Source organism: Copidosoma floridanum, unplaced genomic scaffold (genome assembly GCF_036245765.1).
Source record: "Copidosoma floridanum isolate Cflo_tuat_1 unplaced genomic scaffold, Cflo_Japanese_pri ptg000011l, whole genome shotgun sequence".
Lineage (NCBI taxonomy): Eukaryota > Metazoa > Arthropoda > Insecta > Hymenoptera > Encyrtidae > Copidosoma > Copidosoma floridanum.
This window is the reverse complement of record NW_028321888.1, coordinates 7,405,407-7,418,250: the sequence shown is the minus strand read 5'-3', so window position 1 is coordinate 7,418,250 and position 12,844 is coordinate 7,405,407. Positions and strand designations below refer to the sequence as shown.

The window sequence follows — 12,844 nt, the reverse complement described above, 5'->3', positions numbered from 1 at the left end:
GTTTGGCCATTCGGAATAATTTTTTAGTAGCACCGTGTTCCACAAAATGTTTTTTAGTGTGGATAAACAAGTCTATAGGTACGAGCTTCTTATTGATAAATTATATGCTAGCTAAAACGGTTCTTGTGATCATGAGCTGGCATGCTGATGTTGTTGCAAAGTGCGCAGTCACTGATACGTATGACTGAGGTATATTTGTCATGATAATTAACAATTGCCTCTCGTCAATACGCTAAGATGTCATTCACCTATTACTATTGAGTTATTGTAGTAAATAGACGTTTTTTTTTATTACCACTGACTTATAACACAAATTAACATGAACTTAGAAAATTTTGTGTTCATAAGTATGATTTTGAATAACAGATACTTAAAAAAGCATCCAGCTATACCTGTACTATGCTAAAAAATCGCTTGAGTGTAGTTCTTGGCTACAAGTAATAAAAAACAACTTAACATTACATAGAAAGTACTCAGCCAACTCTTCAAAGCTAGTTACTTGTTAAGTACTTGACGGCACTTAGTGGGCACTTGGTGGATACTTAGAGGATACTTGTCAAATACTTGGTGAGTACTTAATGGGTATTTAGCAGGTTCTTATCTGAAACTTGTCAGACACTTAGCTGGCACTTAGTGGGTACGGGACTAACATTCCAAGATGTAACTGTTTTTTCAAAAAAATAGTAGTGTAGAGTTGACAAAACTGAAATATTAATTCCATAATAATTATATGTAAAAAAAACAATGTTCAAGCATTTATAAAGTCACGATTACCTTAAAAAAAATTAAAATTTCTTCCATTTTTATAATATAAAAAGTAAAGAATACGAATAATTAGAAAATTGTTATATTAACGTTTACAAGGTGTCAAATCTAATTTTTTTTCGAGACATAACTAAGATGAGAAAACATAACTCTTAGGTTCTAAATGGTCACAATTTCTTTCCTTTCTGTTCTTCGCTTCAGCATAAGCTAGAGATACATTGATGCCAGGGTACGATTTCCAGTCGGTTGCTCAAGATTTTTCTCTCTCTCTCTCTCCCTCTTTCTTTCTCTATCTTTTGCTCTCTCGGTTATGGTAGCATTAGAATTAAGATCAAAAAATACTAAAACGTCACATTTTGTTACTTCTGCTATTTCGGCTTAACCCTCTTACGTGCTTACTACCACTGTTCTACATCTTTGCATATCCACTAATCACGTGTCACTTAGCGTCGTCATCCAGCATTACCACACTTACTTTATCAATCCAACCTCATCTAATGCACACAACAACTTCTTTTTACGTCCTTGTTAGCACCAAGCATCTGCTTTAATAATGAAAATTTCTCGCTCCTTACATCAGAAAATTTATTCAGTCAATCGTGGAGAACCCAAGACTCCGCAAGACTATGTTGCAGAGCCTACCCCTAAGCAATCTGATGCACGTGGCTCACATTTTTCCTCGACACCTTCCGCCGATGTGGATTGGCTGATGACTGAAAGTTTGACACCACCCGATTTCGCTAGCTTTCTGGAACTGTTTTTTGCTTCATAGATGCTGCCCATCAGGAGGCGCTTCGAAAGGACTGCTTGAGCCGTGGAGCAGAAAAGCTAGGCTATCACGGCCAATGCAGCAGGCATAACGGTGTTGGTTGACTGTATTGGTGCTCTTGAGGCTATGTGGGCTGTGTCGTTTGGCTTGGATTCTGGTCCAGCTGGCTCTTCTGCTACTGGAACGGCCATAGATGATTACAGGGCTCTGAATGCCTTAGACCTTTTCCGTCTTTCATTCTCCATAATTCTCATGCGCCCACGGATGGCATGTGGTAGTGATGCTGCAGGGAAAGTAAGTGCTTGGAAGTCTGATTGACGTCGCTCAGTGGTATTTCAGTTCAGTTTGCCTCAGCCACAGAATTCTCTTTTATCGCGTATTACTTACCTTTGGGATAGACCACTGGGTGCGATCTCCGGCGATGGAGACAGGGGTCACTTTTCACTGCAATCACTCTGGCCGAGGAAGGTGCATGAGTTGTAGAGGCAGGCGTTCACCTTCTACTGATTGCTTGACTATGCCTGACCTGTGGTGCGTTACGTCAGGGGGTGCATGTGGAGAACATCACATGACTTCTTTCACACCATAGCAGCATTTTCAGCATGAAGGTCACATATTCTACCCCTATTTACCCACGTACATCCTGCTACGCATGCATATTCCTTTTACTTACTGCTAAAGGTCTTACATGTCAATATTAACTGCCTAAAAGCACATTACGTTGATCTTAAGGCTAAGGTCGAGGACAATTGCCATGATGTTGTGGCAGTGAGTGAAATAATTCTTACGGAGACAGACACTGGCCAGATGGTGCATGTCAACAGTTACTCACTACACAAAAATGATCACTCTCAATAGCAGGATGGAGGGATCACGCTTCATATCAAAGATGGCTTAGTAGTCAAAGTGCTTAGCACTCACCTCCTATGGTGCGCTATATTGAACTACCAGAGTATTTGCTTGCTGGCATCTCGTCCCACCAAAACAGCATCCTAATAAAAGTCGTCCACTGTGCACCTCATATACTATACCCCGATGCCTTTTTGCTTGCTACACCGAATATTTGACATACGACACACTTTCCGTCATTGTAGAAGATTCCAACATTAACATGCTTTTGCCATGTACTGAATCAGTTTATCTTCATTATATCAATGCGTCATTACATCTATTTCTAATTTCATCGCTCACCACTCACCATTTTATTTACCGTGACAGACCATTACACACCTGGCTAAACCTCCACATAACCTGTGTCAGCGATCTGGTATCCCATTATGCTAAGTCCAATGCTCCATTTGCTACTGGTCACGGTTGGGTGGCGTTAAATATTTTATTATAAATTTAATTCTCACAACAAACTTATTGCCTCACTTTCTCTCTACTTCGCATTAACTCGGAGAGACTTTCAGCACCTTTTCATCATCATATCTCATCAGTTTTATTTAATGGCCCAGATCACTTGATATCTCTAGCACCAGACACCATCAAAGACTGGTTTTTGACTGTGGTGATTCTTGCGTGTGATCAGATGGCCCCTTGCCACCTCGTGCTTGCTGGTGCTAGGAAAAAGCTATGGGTTATAGTGTCTTTACATTACGCTATATCCGAGCGGGATAGTACAGAAAGGTAGTTTTGACACTCAGAGTACCGTGATGATCTTTTACTTTTCAGCAAACTGCAGGTAAAAGTCAAGAATTTTCTGGACACAGCCTGCACTGCTTTCATTGGTGGTAAAATTGTTGCAGCGTCTGACGCCCACTGAAAATCGCATATGCTGGGCAATCTTGGCATTGGCGTGCCGTCATTTCCATTTTCTCTCATCACATTCTCCCCTGATACCCTTAACTCTCATTATATTACCACCTCCATCACTCCACTGTCATCTGATCCTGTGGCATTGCTACTTCTGTATGATTCCACTGTACACCAGATCTCCTGCGTTTTCGTAGGTATGCACTGGGGTTTGCTATGCATAAACATCGTATCAAGATACTGGTCTCTCAGATATTTGACTACTGCAGGCTGCTCACTTAGTCATTGATGTGACCTGTGAGCTGCAGTTTCACCATGCCCTTAGCGCATGCCTGTCTTTTATCTTCGTGGACATCTCTTGCAGCTTGTATGTAAGTCCCTACCGTCTTTGATTTAGGTGGCCCATACCTAGCACTTCTCACGACTTCCTTACTGCTATTTTTGCCTAACAGTCGTTATTTTCTTCCCTCACGCTTCACTCTGTCTTCTTCTATCGTCATACTTTTGTCTACTAGACTCTCTGCTTGTCCTTTCCCCTTTACTTACGGTTGCACTGCCTGTATACAGAAAATAATTTTGACTGATTAGAGCACGTATTTATTCGGACTAAGAGTATTACAGCCTCTAAGTTTGTAGAATACTAATTTTAACTTATTTTGGCTCAAATTCCATACTTTATGAATCAAAACCCTTAAAACTTTGGGCAAGATGAATGATGAGACAATGCAAACTAAGTATACAACACTCTTACTAGCTTGATGTATCATCTCTAGAGTGCCAAACTCTAAGTTGTAGCATCCCTACTCTTGATATAGTTTAATCCATCAAGCACTGAACTGTAATATTATAAATGTCAAGGTGAGCGCTGTGGCTACTCTATTTCAAACATACAGAAAAATCTTAAGCTCACAGCGGAGAAAATTTTTTTTTGTGTACAATAGTTCTTTTGCTATAGCTTTCACTGCTCTACACAATGCCTTTTCCCTTTTCCTTCAGATGTCAACTGATGGCCTACCTGTATACTGCTCGTGGCTCTTCATAAAGCTGCTCAAGCGTAAGTGCCGTGAGTGGGAGCGTTGGGTATTGAAGAAAGGTATTGGCGATAGTCTCATTCTTGAGATAGAGAGGCCTATGGATTAATTGAAACAAATAAGTTAGTAAATCTAGGAGGTGCCTAACGGCAGCTGGCGTCCATGCTAGCCCAATCTCATGCATTATTATTACATTGTAATTGTTGTCTTTGTTGTCATGCTCTTGTTCTTATTATCTTGGTTTTTGTTTGCTTTGTAAAGTGAGAACTTCTATAGGCGCGCCTCGGTTGGGGACCAACACGGTAGAAGCGTACGATCGTACGTAAATACACACACACATATATATATATATATATACATATGTTACCGGCAAAGTGTATAATCAGGTATTCTATAGAATGCCTAACAGAGTTAGGCAAAGTATAGAATAAGTCTAGATTTCACACTTTGCCTAGGCATTCTATAGAATGCCTAAGAGATACCCGTCAAAGTATTAAATTATCAATAAATACTCGTTGATTAGCGAATTACTTCTCAGTTTGCTGTTTACTTTTGACGTACACGGTCGTAGTTTAAGCACTGGCTTAGAAATGTCTCAGGAAGCGAAAGAAATCATGAGGCAGCGGTTTGAGAATAACCTAAAATCAGTAGACAGTAAATCGAATTTGGTTATACTAAGTAATGTGAAAATCTTAGATCTAATAAACGAAGTTAAAGAAGAAAAGTGCAAAGAGACTGGTAAATCTTCACGACATTATTGGTTGCTGCAACACTACGATGTGCTAAACGTTGAAGGACGCGAAAACTTAATTTTACCAATTAGTGAAGCAAATGCTGATATTAAGTATTATTGTGCCATGGAAGATTTATTTGACGTACTGTATGATAGTCATTCGTCAATCGGACACGGTGGACGAGATCGAATGATCTATGAAATAAGTAAAAAGTATAAGAACATAACACGTGATCATATTCAATTATTTTTGAATTTGTGTGAACCATGTCAACAGAAGAAAAAGGGAATCAAGAAGGGAATTGTGGTGAAACCACTAATTTCACACCATTTTAACTCCAGATGCCAAATAGACTTAATTGATTTTCAGTCTCAGCCTGACGGTGAATATAAGTTTATTTTCGTCTATCAAGACCACATGACGAAATTTGTTGTTTTACGTGCACTTAAAACGAAAACGGCCGAGGAGGTTGCATCACAGGTTTTAGATATATTCCTTCTCTTTGGAGCTCCCTGTATTCTGCAAAGCGACAACGGACGCGAATTCGTAAACGAGACTGAATCTTCGGTGCGAGTTATAGCAACTGCACAAAGTAATGGAACTGGGCACAGAATAAGAAAATGTTCTTGCAAATTGCGGTGTACGACAAAAAAATGTACATGTTTTAAAAATAACAGACTGCGTAATTCGCGATGTCATAAAAGTTTATCGTGTTGTAACAAATAAGTTTTTTTTAACCATATTAAATTAAATAGATCGTCTATAAATAGTTTTGTATTTAGAATAAATGCATTTTTTCGATGCAAATGCAAATTCCGAGCCTCAAATAAATTTACTATTAACAGATTATCTTTAATTTTTACTTTGCCGGATACCTCTTGGGCATTCTATAGAATGCCTAGGCATTTCATAGAATGCCTAGGCAAAGTATTGGAAGAATCTAGTAATTCATACTTTGCCTAAAACAGCCCGGCATTCTATAGAATGCCTGAATTTCATACTTTGCCGGTAACATATATCGACACCCCGGGCGAAGACAATGCTCTTTTTTCTAGTCCGGACAAGAACTATGCCCTTTTTTGGTCCCCGACGAAGACTATACCCGTTTTTTTCGAGCCCGGGCGAAGACTATGCACTTTTCTCAAACCCGGACGAAAACTATGCCCTTTTTTTGGTCCCGGACGAAAACTATGCCCTTTTTTTGGTCCCGGACAAAGACTATACCCTTTTTTTCGAGCCCGGGCGAAGACTATGCACTTTTCTCAAACCCGGACGAAAACTATGCCCTTTTTTTTGGTCCCGGACGAAAACTATGCCCTTTTTTTGGTCCCGGACGAAGACTATACCCTTTTTTTTGAGTTTGGACGGAAACTAATTTAAAATATACCCCAATGTAAATTACTACCCCCTCTTGCGTTCTACTTTTCCTGAAACAAAAAAAACCCTCCAGATTTGCTGATTTATGCTTTTGGTGGGTGGGTAACAGCTACTACAACGCTGGAAGAAGCTCACAAATACGAAGCTTTTGAAAACGATTAAACATTTTAAGATTTCGCAATACTTGTGTCAAAACGTTTGTTATAAGTTTTATTTTCACATCGAGATTCACATGCACGTGAATCTACAGACGTCTTTGTAAAAAAACAACACGTAATCATTATTCTTAGCAGGTCTAACGGCTTCAGTATTTGGAGTTTTGGTAAGTGTTTGAAAAAAGGAGTTTTTGAGCTTTTTTTAAACGATTCCGTGAATTGTACATAACAATAACTGTAATTAATTTAAACTTGCTAATTTATTCTTGTGTTAAAAAATACTTTGTAATCTAACTATTCATGTCTTGCAAACATTAATTAATAAAAAAAAGTTTACTTTTTTCTCAATTTTCTTACGAATATTATATTTTATTATATCACGAATTGTATAAATTTTATTAATTTTTTAACTTCAAGTTACAATAATTTTATTAGTTACTTATTATAATCAACAAAAATGTAGGAAAGAAATTAAATTTGAAAATAAAACATAAAAGAGTCTTTCATATTCATTAATTGCAAATTACCATGCTTATAAAACGATTCCTGAGTTTGTATTATTATTTACAATTATTTATGTAAATGTAAACAATAACCACTATGTAAGTATATTTGACTATATATCCAATTACAAAAACAAATGTACGGTGAGCTTAAATGAATTGTACTTCATCCCGGCTCCAGAAAAAGTCAATATCTTCGTCCAGACTCGGAAAAAATGTAGTAGTCTTTACACGGACTAGAAAAAACGGGTATAGTTTTCATCTGGACTCAAAAAAAAGGCATAGTTTTCGTCCGAGCGCGAGAAAACGGCATAGTCTTCGTCCAAACTCCGGAAAAGGGCATAGTCTTCGTCCGGGACTCCAAAAGGGCATAGTTTTCGTCCGAGCGCGAGAAAAGGGCATAGTCTTCGTCCGGGATCCTAAAAGGGCATAGTTTTCGTCTGGAAAGACAAGAGGGCATAGTTTTCGTCCAGACTCCAGAAAAGGGCATAGTCTTCGTCCAGGCTTCGAAGCAGGGCATAGTCTTCGCCTGGGGCATCGATATATACTGGAGCTTGATGGCGATCGAGTCTCAGCGTTCGCCTTTGGATTCCAATACATATACTATATAGTCAGCATGTTGTGCTATGCATATTCCTGTTGCCGTGATGCCGTGCCGTAGTGTGTTACTGTGTGCAGTATCCAGATATACAACATACAGTGTATACACGCACGTACGTATGTCTGTGTAACTTGTTTACAGAAACAGAATTATGGATGCAACATGCAATCATGAAAGTGTGCGTGTATGTGTATGATGAGTGTTTGTGTACTTTCTACATTTCTACTTTTACTGTTCAAGTGTGTAACTGTGTACATGTTTGCCTGCACGCATACGTATAGAATATAGTAGTTAATATTATTACTATATACACTAGATATTATTGTTATTTGAATAAAGTACATTAACAAATAAGTTTTGTATGTATGGCAGATCGATGCAGAAGGCCAGTATTTTTTAAACGGGTTTTCATAATACGGTACAACCTTCAAGTATTGCAAAATATACCATATTTTTAAAAGAAAGTAAGATATTTATAAGTAGATTTTTAGAACGAAGTTCTTTATGTCGCGTTACTCGGGGGGCTGGAATTTTAAAACCAACAGATTTTTTTTTTTTTGAATCAGAAATCTCTTCCTCTCAAGTTTTTCCCCTCACCCCGTCCCCCCTCACCAAGTGTTCTCTACACACTTCCCCTCTCCTCACTATATATGTATATCTGTCAACCGTGCCGTGTTACTCTTCTGCACCACACCTTCATCCACCATTCCCCCTCACACTCCCAAGTAATTAATTTTTTAACAAATTTTAATTTTATTTCCCCGCAGTAATTTTTCTTTCACTTTGAATTTTTTTTTCTTTTACAATTCTAAAAAAAAAAAAAAAAAAAAAAAACATTTTCCAATAAAGAGATTTGAATCTCTCGACCTTCTGCATTTAAGTCCTGTACCTTACCCACTCTGCTACGAGCGCTACCGATTATAGAAGTCGGTTTCTTGTACTTATCGTGTGATTCGTAACTATAACATTCCATTTTTAAAAGTATTCACTGATAATACATTCAATTATGAATTTGTTTCATAAATTGTGTATTTTTTTTTTTAAATGATACATCTAAAAAAAAAAAAAAAAAAAAAAAAAAAAAAAAAAAAAAAAAAAAAAAAAAAAAATTAATTAGCATAAATATGGTTGTGTAGATTAAATATAATAAGGCGCGTTATTACGCATTAAATATTTGTATTTTCATTAAACCTGAGGTTTTTATGGCATTACAGTAATGCTAATAATAACTGTTATAAATGAAAAAAAGTAATTAAATTAAATATGAAAAAAAAAGAAACAAAATATGAAAAAATGAAATATGAAAAAAAATAATAATAAAATTAAATGAAATTTGAACAAATAAAATAATGTATTAAAAAATAATGAAATGAAATATGAAAAAAGAAATGAAATAAAGGAAATACAAAAGAATAAATATAAATAGAAAAATTATAAAAAAAAGAAATAAAGGAAATACAAAAGAATGAGAAAAAAATAATGAAATTAAATATGAAAAAAAAGAATGATATATGAAAAAAAAGGAAATGAAAAAAAAAAGATTAAATATGAAAATAAGAAAGAAATTAAATAAAGGAAATACAAAAAAATGAAAAAAATGTAAAAAATGAAATATGAAAAAAAATAAAACAAGAAATGAAAAAAAAAATAAATAAAACAAGAAATAAAGAAAAAAATAAAAAAATAAAAAAATAAAAAAAAAAACAACAAACCAGGGGGGAAAAATGGGTCATGGGACCCACGGTAAGAACGAAGTTCTTTGAACATGACGAGTATAAAAACACAATTTCTCAGGTAACAAGGGGGTCACCAGACCCATTGAAAGAACGAAGCTCTATAAACGTTAATACTGCATTCATGTAGTTCACTAAACAAAAACTTGAAAAACGAATAAAAAAAAAAATAAAAAAAATGAAAAAAATGTAATAAAATGAAATATGAAAAAAAATAAAACAAGAAATAAAAAAAAATAAAAAAAACAAGAAATAAAGAAAAAAAAATAAATAAAAAAATAAAAAAAACAACAACAAACCAGGAAGGGTAAATGGGTCATGGGACCCACGGTAAGAACGAAGTTCTTTGAACATGACGAGTATAAAAACACAATTTCTCAGGTAACAAGGGGGTCACCTGACCCATTGAAAGAACGAAGCTTTATAAACGTTAATACTGCATTCATGTAGTTCACTAAACAAAAACTTGAAAAACGAATAAAAAAAAAAGTAAAAAAAATGAAAAAAATGTAATAAAATGAAACATGAAAAAAAATAAAACAAGAATTAAAAAAAAATAAATAAAACAAGAAATAAAGAAAAAAAAAAAATAAAAAAATATAAAAAACAACAACAAACCAGGGGGGATAAATGGGTCATGGGACCCACGGTAAGAACGAAGTTCTTTGAACATGACGAGTATAAAAACACAATTTCTCAGGTAACAAGGGGGTCGCCAGACCCATTAAAAGAACGAAGCTCTATAAACGTTAATACTGCATTCATGTAGTTCACTAAACAAAAACTTGAAAAACGAATAAAAAATAAAAATAAAAAAAATAGTTCAGTACTTACGATGGTTGAACTTCGTGAGAACGTCGTGCATTAATACAGTACTCACGAAGTTCAACGATCGTGAGTACTGAACTATTTTTTTTATTTTTTTTTTTATTCGTTTTTCAAGTTTTTGTTTAGTGAACTACATGAATGCAGTATTAACGTTTATAGAGCTTCGTTCTTTCAATGGGTCTGGCGACCCCCTTGTTACCTGAGAAATTGTGTTTTTATACTCGTCATGTTCAAAGAACTTCGTTCTTACCGTGGGTCCCATGACCCATTTATCCCCCCTGGTTTGTTGTTGTTTTTTATATTTTTTTATTTTTTTTTTTTTCTTTATTTCTTGTTTTATTTATTTTTTTTTATTTCTTGTTTTATTTTTTTTTTTGATATTGCTTGTACACAAAAAAAAACAGAGAAAGGATGGAACGTCTGGTCGCCCTTTCAAAATTAGTTATTATTGTTGGCACCTGATGAGCGGCAGTGGACTACTAACTAAAACGCCGTGCAAGTGAATGCTCCTTGCACGAAGTTTTAGTTAAAACTTCTTGGTCTTACTTGCAATGGGGCCAGTACTTGCTGACTTCATGTATTTAGGCTTAGCGGCTCGCATCGGTTGTCATTTGACACTTCCGGGAACCACAAAGTACACATTAAGTTTTGTTAGGTGACGACTTTCGTTAAGTACGACTCTTTTAAGAGTCTTAAAATTTTATTATGGAGAGAACAAATATAATATAAGATCGAATAAAAATAGAAAATCTGTTTATTTACGCAAGTTTTTTTTTAACAACAATAACAATAAGAATAATCATAGTAATAATAATAAAAGCAAAAAGAAAAATAACAATAATAACAACAATAATAGTAGTAATATTATAATTATAAGTTATAACAGCAATGGCCACCGATACTAATGTTCAAGTATTAGTGCTGATTGATATACTGTAACACACTGATCGTTTATTTACCTGAGCATTAAATTGCAATGTTAAGCGCTTTCCCCTACTCTTTATGCAACAAGTTGGATTGAATAAGCGAACAGTGTTCAGCATTAATAAATATTAATAATATTCTATCTTAATGTTAAAATCAAGGTTCAAAGAAATACTGTAAAATTTGGACGTAACAGAGAAAGGAAGGGCAGGAGTAAGTGAATTACCTTCCCTTCTCTTGACGCATGTAGGAGAGCAAGCCAGATGTGGGAAGTGCAAATTTGTGACTACCTGAACTAGAGCAGTTCTAGCTAATTAGATTTTTGGCTATTATGGTTTTTTTAAGATTTTACCTGGCAAATTTTCCTCCGTCGTTTTTGAACCAGCGCATGACTCAGGTCCGCTATAAACAGGCCCGGAGGCCCTGAAAACTCTCTTACTTAATTCTTTTCCCTCACACGGTAGACTGAGACGTTGTAGTCCCCCTTTGCTACCACGAGGTAAGGACATGGTTCACTTTTACCCTCAAACGGTCGAGTGAGTAGCTGAAGTCCACCTCCGCTACCATACGGTCCTTCACGAGCGCGGTTCAATTTTACATCTGGCACTGGTTCTCCACGTGTATGAGCGTTTTCTTTATAAATATAAATAACTGTTTATTATTTAGTTTATTTTTTTAATTTTTTCTTTTCATTCTGGCACGAGCCTAGAATCAACATGCACACCATTGCTTGCAACAGTATTGGTACCCTTGGAGTCCTGGGAAATAAAAGAGTCAAATGTGCATACCATTACTCGCTATAGTATATGTACCCCTGGAAATGCGGGAAACAAATAATTAATTGAATCACTTGTAAGAATCTTGAATTAATACCATTACTCATGGCGGTATTGGTGGTTTCTAGATCGCAAACACAACACCACTCAATACGTTACTCCGGGTAACATTGACAAACCTTAGGTGCGCCGCAAGTGAGTACATTGGGGTGCTGCACAACAGCTTTTTTAAGTCATTACAACTTGATTTCCTCCACTCGAAAACAGTCTTACCTCCTTTGCAAATACCCGATTGCGTTATTTAACTATCCTCCAGCCCCACGTCCCACCTACGGGCCCAGTAGGTGTCCTGAGTTATTAAGCGAAAGCTTAAACTCAAATAAATTTTCGCGCCAACGTTACACTAAGTTTGGTTGGCTTATTTTTTAGTCATATAATAAGCAACGGTCTCTTAAGTGTCAGCAGCAGCCAGCAGCATCAACAGTTAATGGAGTGCGCTCCAGCATCTGTATCTATGATTATGCCGATATTGTGGCTGTCGAGTGAAATAAAGTAGGAAAAGCTTGTCTATCATTTCAAATCTGTCAATTTTTCATAAAATACCTCTTTCAACCCCAGAACGGCACATAAGAAACTTTACTTCAACTATAAATTTTCTAAATAAACACATATTTATCGAGGTCTTCATAATGTTTTAATTCGTAGAGAATCTTACGAAGTATTTAAGGAAGATGAACGACTGCATTGCTCTCTTCCTGACAGTTTGACAGCACTTTCTTTTAATTGATTGTAGGATAGCGAACAAAAAGAATTTTATATAAAATGTTTCCGTAATACTTGCTTATAGGTTGCATAGGCAATAATTCTTACCTACTACAAAATTGTAATAGATA

The 12,844-nt window shown here is 35.8% G+C and overlaps 1 protein-coding gene across 1 annotated transcript in view; it reads left to right on the top strand.

Moving 5' to 3' along the window:
- Sema1a (semaphorin 1a) overlaps window positions 1–12,844 on the top strand; it is a 610,859-nt gene that overhangs the window by 478,899 nt on the left and 119,116 nt on the right. The window lies entirely within an intron of this gene.